The 8,348-nt window shown below is 40.1% G+C and overlaps 1 long non-coding RNA gene across 2 annotated transcripts; it reads right to left on the bottom strand.

Annotated features, from left to right (window-relative positions):
• Positions 1–499: 499 nt before the first annotated feature.
• LOC136297285 (uncharacterized) lies at positions 500–7,699 on the bottom strand. 2 transcript variants are annotated; one of them, XR_010723124.1, is made up of 4 exons: positions 7,595–7,699; positions 7,078–7,152; positions 6,394–6,518; positions 500–971 (listed from the first exon to the last, which is right to left on the bottom strand). It is a non-coding gene; the product is annotated as an uncharacterized lncRNA (long non-coding RNA). The 2 variants fall into 2 exon arrangements; XR_010723125.1 differs by lacking the exon at positions 6,394–6,518.
• Positions 7,700–8,348: the final 649 nt, after the last annotated feature.

Here is an 8,348-nt window from a genome sequence, read left to right as displayed (position 1 = left end):
TTTCTTTCTCTATTTAGTTTTAATAGAGCAGTCATTATAAATTAATGAAGTATCATACAGATTTTATTCTTACTGTTTAGAGAACTATTATCTCCCATTTGCAGAGAGAAAAATGAGTTTGTCCTGAGGATAAAGCAACTTCCTAAGGTCCAAATGTTAGGAAAGGTAACCAAGGTCTTTGAACTTCCAGTGTGCTGTGACAGCCACAAGCCTGCTCTTCCTGGCAAGACCTGACACAGGCATCAGGGCTGGAAATCTGCCTTTTTCTCTTTTTTTTTTTTTTTTTTTTTTTTTTTTCTTTTTTTTTTTCTTTTTTTTTCTTTTTTTTCTTTTTTTCTTTTTTTTTTTTTCTTTTTTTTCTTTTTTTTCTTTTTTTCTTTTTTTTTTCTTTTTTTTCTTTTTTTTCTTTTTTTCTTTTTTTTTTTTTTTCTTTTTTTTCTTTTTTTTCTTTTTTTCTTTTTTTTTTTTTTTTCTTTTTTTTCTTTTTTTTCTTTTTTTCTTTTTTTTTTTTTTTCTGTGGGCAGGGCAACCCACAAGAGTGACCAGCCATGAAATTCCTAGGCAGTTCAAGGTTTGGATCCTGAAACTACCCTCAACTAAGTTTCACAATTTTGATTAAAGCATTTATTACAGGGTTATTTATACTTAGACAATGAAATCTGAGCATGTACCAGCTGAGTCTTTGAACTGTATCCCTTCTTCTTAGTGGTCTGGTCGTTTTTCCATAGTAAATGTGTTAGGTACAGTGATCACTGATAGAATGGGTTCAGCCAATTCCACATGAAAAATACTTTTTGTTGAGACCTTGAGAAGTGTAACACTTTTAACTTCAGCAGAACACATCTTTGGAAACAGGCTTTAATCCTAGCTATGATGACGAGTCTGTGTTTCAAGTGGTACAAATAGTGGTTTCAGGTCCTCAGGCCAAATTTTCAAGGTCAGATGTCTATACAAGCAGATGAACAAGTGGTCTGAAAGAAAACATACACAGAGAGGTCATGTAAGAAGAAAAAATTTCTTCAGTTTACTCCTACTTGTGTTTGTTTTCACTACTGAGATGGCTCTAGCAATCTTCTCTCAATCTCTCCATCCTGTCATGATATAAGTTTATGCTCTGAAAGTCAGCCAAAATGCTTTGGTGTACCATTGGGGTCTTACGAGATGGTCAGCTCCCTCTGGAAAAGAAGGCATATTTTGGATGCATCTTCATCCCGCATCTCCAGACTGCTCCATCCAGATGTAGATCCCACATTGCTCTGTCTGTGCTTGAGCTTTTAGCAGTGCTACAGCATGCCCAGGTGTGTGCTTCAGAATGACCAAACATGCAAGAGAAGAAGACCTGGAGGGTCATCCAGGTCACCCACTGACAACGCTGGAGTTTTCACAGATACCTGTAGATCAGGCAGTACTGATCAGGTGCTCTGGGAAACCAGGAGGTCAGACAGAAAACTCAGGATTTGGAAATCTTACTGGATTCCTCTGCACTGCCGTGAATACTGCCTGTTTCAAGGTATCTGGTAAATATTTTTGTCATTGTAAGTAAGGATCTGCAAGAAGAAAAGGAAAAAGGCAAACAAAAGGGAGCCTCATCCAGAAGGAGGTGGCCAAGTCCTGCCCTTACAATTTCCTCACAGGCAAATTGTGATGGCACTCCTTTGTGAAGAGATTCTTTGAAACTTCACATCCGAAATCTGATGGTTTCCTTACAGTACTGTTCATACAATGATCATCTGGAAATGCTCTAAAGTTTTAGTTGTGCCACTCAAAAAAACACCAACCAGGCTTTATTCTCAAATGTATCTTTTGATTAAGAAAACATCCATTACCACTCACAGAAAAGCAATTCAGTTAGATGGTAGCTATTTGAAAACAAAGTTTTGCTCCAAGTTTTTTCCTGGACTAAATCAGATCACACACACAAGAATCTCTACACCTGGAACAGCTTTCCCACATAGAGCATTCAAAGTCTTTACAGAGGATACAGCTACTGGACTTGTGAATGAAAATGAATCCCAGTCCTTCTGTGAGCCAGACCACCAAGCAATGTTCTGTCCTTCATCTGCAAGAGGGAGGAAGGCGAGGAAATAGCAATTTTCCCTCTGTCACATTGAAGAGTTAAGTTCTGCTCTCTGATCACTGGACATTAAGACTCACTTATGTCCATGTGGTGTCACTGCTTATCTTGCAGGGCTGCATGGCCTGGTGGTCCCTTTGGAACAGTCCACCTGCATTATGCTTTTGTCACTTCTTTTTTAAAAGCTTTCTTTCTTCTTTTTCCCTCTTAGATTTTGCAGCAATAATTGAGCCCCTTTGGTTTGTCTCTGAGGAGGGGAACCTCAGTGACTGATAATTACCTTGCATGCCGTTTAATGAAATTGATGGAGCACAGTAACATCCATAATCTAACTCTTCAAGCTTGTTAAGCCCCAGTTCTGCATATTTCCAAGTGCTAATATTCAGACATAAATGGAAAAAGGTTAAAAGGATTCAGTGAATTTGTAACAAATGTGCCCTTTGTGTATATGAATTCTGAGTTGTCTCTACTGGACATGGTGTGTTGGTTAATCTTGCTATGAATACCAAAATTACCTCCCTGTTAGCAGGACTCATTGCTGTTATTACTGTAGCCCAGTGAAAAGGGCACTGACTTAGGTGCTAAGAGACTCAGTTTCTCATCACACCACCGCTACTGCCCTGCCATTTGTCATAGGACAAATTCCAGCATCTATTTTTTTCTGTTTCCATTCTCAGTTGGTGCTGTCTTGTGTATCTAGAGTTGAAGCTCTTTGGGACAGAGACCTCCTTATATACTCAGTGTCACATCTCAGTTAATTTCTTAATGAAGTAGTAACAAACAACAAGCAGGTAGATGTTAAATGAAGAGAAGTTCCATCTAAAATTAATGAACAACTTAAAATTTGAGCATGCTTGGTATGAAATTTAAACCAGTTTTATCAACTACAGTTTCAGCAGCCTTAGATTATCTGGTGCAGGAGGTGATGTGTTCTGCAGAAGCTTCTTCCATGTTTTAAATGCAGAGCCTTTTAATAAATAAGCACTGAACAAAAGCAAGACAGCTGATCCCGTGCGTTTTCACCTTTACCTTGCTTCCAGTTGGTCTGCTTTTGTCGTGTCACTTTCCACATAGATTTTTGCACTGAAAATGAAGAACTCAAAGGGAGAAATTATTACAGAGGAAGATTGAGAGGGGATCACAGATTATATGGAGTGAAGGTATATGAGTTCTGCAGCTGAACTGAGAGCAAACAATCAACAAGGAAAAAAAAATGGGGAGCAGAAGAGAGGCAGCACTTTCTTTATTAAGTGCCATCAATGTTTCAGGCATACGGTAGAAATTCCTGAACAAAATAATTCACAGTTTAAGAGTAAAACTGTACCTTTAAGAGGGAATAAAAGCCCACACTGAGGCCAAGAAACCACTCACTAAGATTTCTCAGAATGCTTTCCAGCAACACTGGGGTCTGCTTTCCTCCCACCGCTCTGGCAGAAAGGGAGTTTGTCTTCATAAATCACACCTCCCTTAGAGATCAGTGTCAGCCTCACAGATATGCCATGTTTCCCCTGTGGGTGCTGTTCAACCACCAGAGCTGTGTCTCTGCAGCACTACATACCCAGGAGAGAATAAACAGCAAGAAAAATGTAGAGAACAATGTCAACTTAGTGAAGGGGTGCATTGTGGTTTAACAGCAACTAAGCCCCACACAACTGCTCATTCTCTCCCCCTCACTTCATCCCTCGATGCGATGGGGAACAGGATCAGAAGGGTAAAAGTGAGAAAACTCATGGGCTGAGATAAAGATAGTTCAATGAGTAAAGCAAAAGCTGCACAGGCAAATAAAGCAAAACAAGGAATCCATTCACTGCTTCCTATGGGCAGGCAGGTGTCCAGCTATCCCCAGGAAAGCAGGACTCCATGTGTGTAACGATGACTTGGGAAGACAAGCACCACCACTCCAAATATCCCTCTCTTCCGTCTTCTTCCCGCCAGCTTTATATGCTGATCATGACACCTTATGTTAGGGGATATCTCTTGAGTCAGCTTGGGTCTTGGCCATGTCACCTCCCAAATCCTTATGCACCCACAGCCCACTTGCTGGTGCAGTGGGGTGGGAAGCAGAAAAGCAGCACAAACCCAAAACACAGCTCTGTACTAGCTGCCATGAAGAAAATTAACTCTATCCCCACCAAAACCAGCACACTCTCCATCCCTTATTCCATACTATTTACATCATGATCCCACACCTTCCAATACATCCTCACTAACCCCCCCCCCCCCCCCCCTTCCCATCCTTTGATGGAATACACAGATATTGTTCCCTTAAGTCTATGGACCATCCCTGTAATACATGTTCGTAAAATGCCCATAAAGAGTCCACAAAATGTCCATTGACTTTGAGTTCCATTTGTCATGGGGGTAACTTAGGACAGGAGAGGCAGTGTTTTGTTAGCATGTGTCATTGGGCACCAAAACCAGCTCAGGTCAGCTCACTGCTGCACTTGTACTGCTTCTCCTAAGACTTGTCCTCCAGTTCTTTATGTGGTTCTTGCTATAGTAATTCCTATAACATGTAATTCAAATCATGGGTGACAATAGCTTTTATATCCATTACAACTTTCCTCCCTGGTCCCCTGGTGCCAGTTTACAGTTTTTAACATGATGAACTCTTCCCTGTGCTTTCAGCCTGTCTAGCAACCTTAAAAGCTCCCTCAGGAAGAGGACCAAGGCTAGTAAGTAGCAGAATGTGCAAGCATAAGAACTACAGAAGAATCCCCATCATCTCTAGCTAAGCAGTCAGTCCTCTCTCCAGCTAGGTCAGTCATGTTTTCATCAGAAGATATCTACTGTTTTACACACAGTCACTTTGGGTTGTCTTGGATTTTTTTCATGTTTATGAGTCTGTAGCTGATGAGGTTTGGTCATTGCTGACCTCCTCTCAAGTATCTATGGCAAGTTACAACAGGAACAGTATTGCAGCAGTCTTGGGTATTGCAGCACAATGGCCCTTACATCATTTGAACACCTCATGATCCCATTTTAGCATGCCTCAATACCTAAGGGTTTCTCTGAAGTACAACAATTTATGTGATTCCATCAAGCTGCTCTGTACCAATACATTGACATCTACAAAATCAGAAACAAGAACAACAAACAAGGTAACCCTCTCTTTTGGATGTAGGTTGGAAATATGACATGTAAAACTGAATTTCCAATGTCATTCTTGAGCACAGAGCTCATGTGAGGCACAGAATCCTAGCCTCTCCCCCTCTCCCTCCTTGGCACATTTTCATGCTCTTTGGTATTTTGCATGTGCTGGTGGTGAAGAACTGACTTTTGTTATCATCTAAAAGCACTATAGTATGTTGGAAACAGAAGGAGGAAATAATAGAAAACCACAGCTCCGTGAGTGAGAAAGCTGCAGAAAGGTAGTGAGCCCTCCAGACAAAGTTCTTGGAAGCTTGTTCTCCTACCACTGAAAGGAGATAAAATCTAGCTGAGGACAATAAAATTTGGCCTAACATGACCCCTGGTTTTAGAGTAAGAATCAGAAAGAAATATGTGGCCTTGCAAGCACAGAAGGGTATTAAAGTCATCCACCTTAGAAAGGGCCATTAGGTTAAAAAGCCACTGATTGGAGGTGTTTGTTTCCTGTACCCATCATTTTCCTACCAGGAAATGTAAGACTTTTTGTTGTCTTTTCAGAAAATACCAAGGCTATAATATCTACCATACCAGAGTATGAAACAAAAAGAAAATAAGAATTTTCTTCTGGTTTACAGCTGTTGTCCCAAAAGTTATATACACACCAATAAAGTATTACAATGGTCCAGAGAGACTTATTTGCCAAGCCACAAGCACATCAGGCTGCTGAAATAAACAAGGGCCAAGACAAAAAAAGTCAGTCCTGTTGGAAAAAAAGTATGCTGTTGCCAATCTTGTGATACTGTAAAATGCTACTCTCCCACTTCCAAAACATGAAACTAAACATATATATATATATATATATATATATATATATATATATATATATATATATATATATACTAGTTTTTATTTGCCTTCTATGATCCCCCAAGATTCAAATGTACAATCTTCTCCCCACTATCAGGAGGGCTTAGCACATTTCTTTTTAAACAAAAGCTGAGATTATCATGCAATTAAGTGGCTCTAGGCACTGAGCCTTAAAAAAATACCCTTTAGAGGTTCCCGTTCAAACAATGAAAGATGGTGAGACTGCAGTGAGAGAGTTGACAGAGGAAAGGAGATCATGGCAAAGGCTGACAGTGGCCAAGCAGGGTTAGTGACAGTCTCAGCTAACCCGCAAGTGGGGTCTGACCCAGGAGTCCGAGGAAGAAAGCAGCAAATACACAAACCTCCAGCCTTGGTGTTTGGCTGCAGCTCTGCTGCTCTTGATCTGCAATTCCTCCGGGAAATCCCACTGAGATTTTTGGCTGGGACTGTGGAACAACTGGAGAGGAAACTTCATTGAGACCTCTGCCTGTTTGGAGAGCACTTTTATAAGTTTAGGCTGTGCTGACTGAACACTTCTGCAGTGCAAACACCAGCCATTGGACTTGTAGGTCATACACATGGGCAGTCAAGGCTCACAGAAGGTGCCAGAAGAGGACAGTCCAGTGAGCAGGGGCACAAGACAGCTCCTCTTGGCACAAGCTCCAGCAGAATCTTATTCTTTCAGTCTGCAGCTGCAAGTTGCAGTAGTTGTCCGATGAGTAGATGGAATCTGTTGTTTTCTCTCAGGAGAGTTACTAATCTTTTCAGCTACATAAATACACTTCTATTATTTTCTGAGTAAATTGCCTTAGAAAACTGTTTCTTCAGGAAAAAAGTTGAAATTTCTTAAAAGGAAAATGTCAGTATATTTTTCATAATTATTCCAGTACTTTTTTCTACCATTGTTTATGGTAAAGTCTTGATAGTTAGGAATTAGCATAGACACTCATGTTATCATATCAGCATAAGAATCTGAGTTTACTCAATCCCAAATAAAAAGTGAGACTCATGCATCTCAGTCTCCCTTGCTCCTGTCCAAATCTTACCTTGATTTCTTCCTGAATCATTGCCTGCCTGCATTTGTTAGCACAAAAACTCCAATTCTTGGATGGCAAAGAGCTCTGAAAAGAGAAAGATTATACAACCCCAGCACCAGCATCACATTTCAGTTCTCACTTCCAGCCCTTCCCAAAAAAGATTCCAGTCCAGCAGGATATTTATCCAAATGCTTAATTCTGCACTCAGCAGCCTGCACTCACTCTGCCCGCTCCAGCATTAAGATGAAGGGGGTGCTATGGGAGTCAGGGAAGCAAGAGAATTTTTAGCTGATTCGGATTTCAGGTGGTCGGAATCCCCCCAAAATGAGGACAAAGATGGAGGAAGAATCTGCTCTATTTTATATGCAGTGTTAGGTGTTTGTAATGATACTAGTGAAATTAAAAATTCTTTCAGTACTTAAAACTAGACAGCCTTTTGAATAATTTCTTTTGTAAAAACAAAAGAAACTATGCAACAGACACTATCTAGATGTAATTTCCAAACAAAACTACTCTGTAATTTTACCAGGATGTCTGAAAATGAAATCCAGGCAAGTCCACAGCAGATTTGTTGAGATGCCTATGAATGCTTTTCAAATCTAACTTTATATTTTAATAAAAGATTCAGTTAGAAAAGAAGCCATGCCTAAGCAGAGTGCACTGGAGAAACTGCAGGCAAATCTGTACCTTATTCATGTAATTAATTTCAGTATCTGATCCTACAGCTGAGGAGCATTTAATGAATACAGTGAGCAGATGCAGTTTGGCTGTGTCTTCAGCAGGTATGTTTATTTGTTATCGGAAGGCTAACAACATCCCAATAGCAATTTGCATGGAATGTGCAGTTATTAAAACCAGAACAGTGGAAGAGACTGTAATAATTTTCGAGTCTGGTCCTGAAATTACCTGCTTAAACAGCAATTTTACTGTTGCAGCTACATGTGAATGTTTTGACTGGTCTCTGGGCCTGCTTATGCTGTAGCTCTGGAGATTTTGTCACAAGTCTTGGAATATTTTGCCCTGCAGAAATCCCTGCTCCTGGCAGAAGTGATCTGGCAGAATATCATCTTTCCTTTGTTTACTTTTTGAAGCCTCAAATCTTCTTGGTTACACAGCAAAGCTCAGCCATGTAATCTTCTAGAGGCTTAAAAATCAAAACTCAGATAAAATAAAGTCCCTGCTTCCTAGACCTAAAAATCTCCTGATTTTTAAACCAAGCCTATTACTCTGGGCATCTCAGCACTGCTTTTTTTAAAAAAACTGGGACTGGAATACTGGTT

Source organism: Chamaea fasciata, unplaced genomic scaffold (assembly GCF_029207755.1).
Source record: "Chamaea fasciata isolate MVZ Bird 193981 ecotype frontalis unplaced genomic scaffold, bChaFas1.0.hap1 SCAF_1, whole genome shotgun sequence".
NCBI lineage: Eukaryota > Metazoa > Chordata > Aves > Passeriformes > Sylviidae > Chamaea > Chamaea fasciata.
The sequence above is the reverse complement of the archived record's forward strand: the minus strand, read 5'-3'. Positions and strand labels throughout refer to the sequence as shown.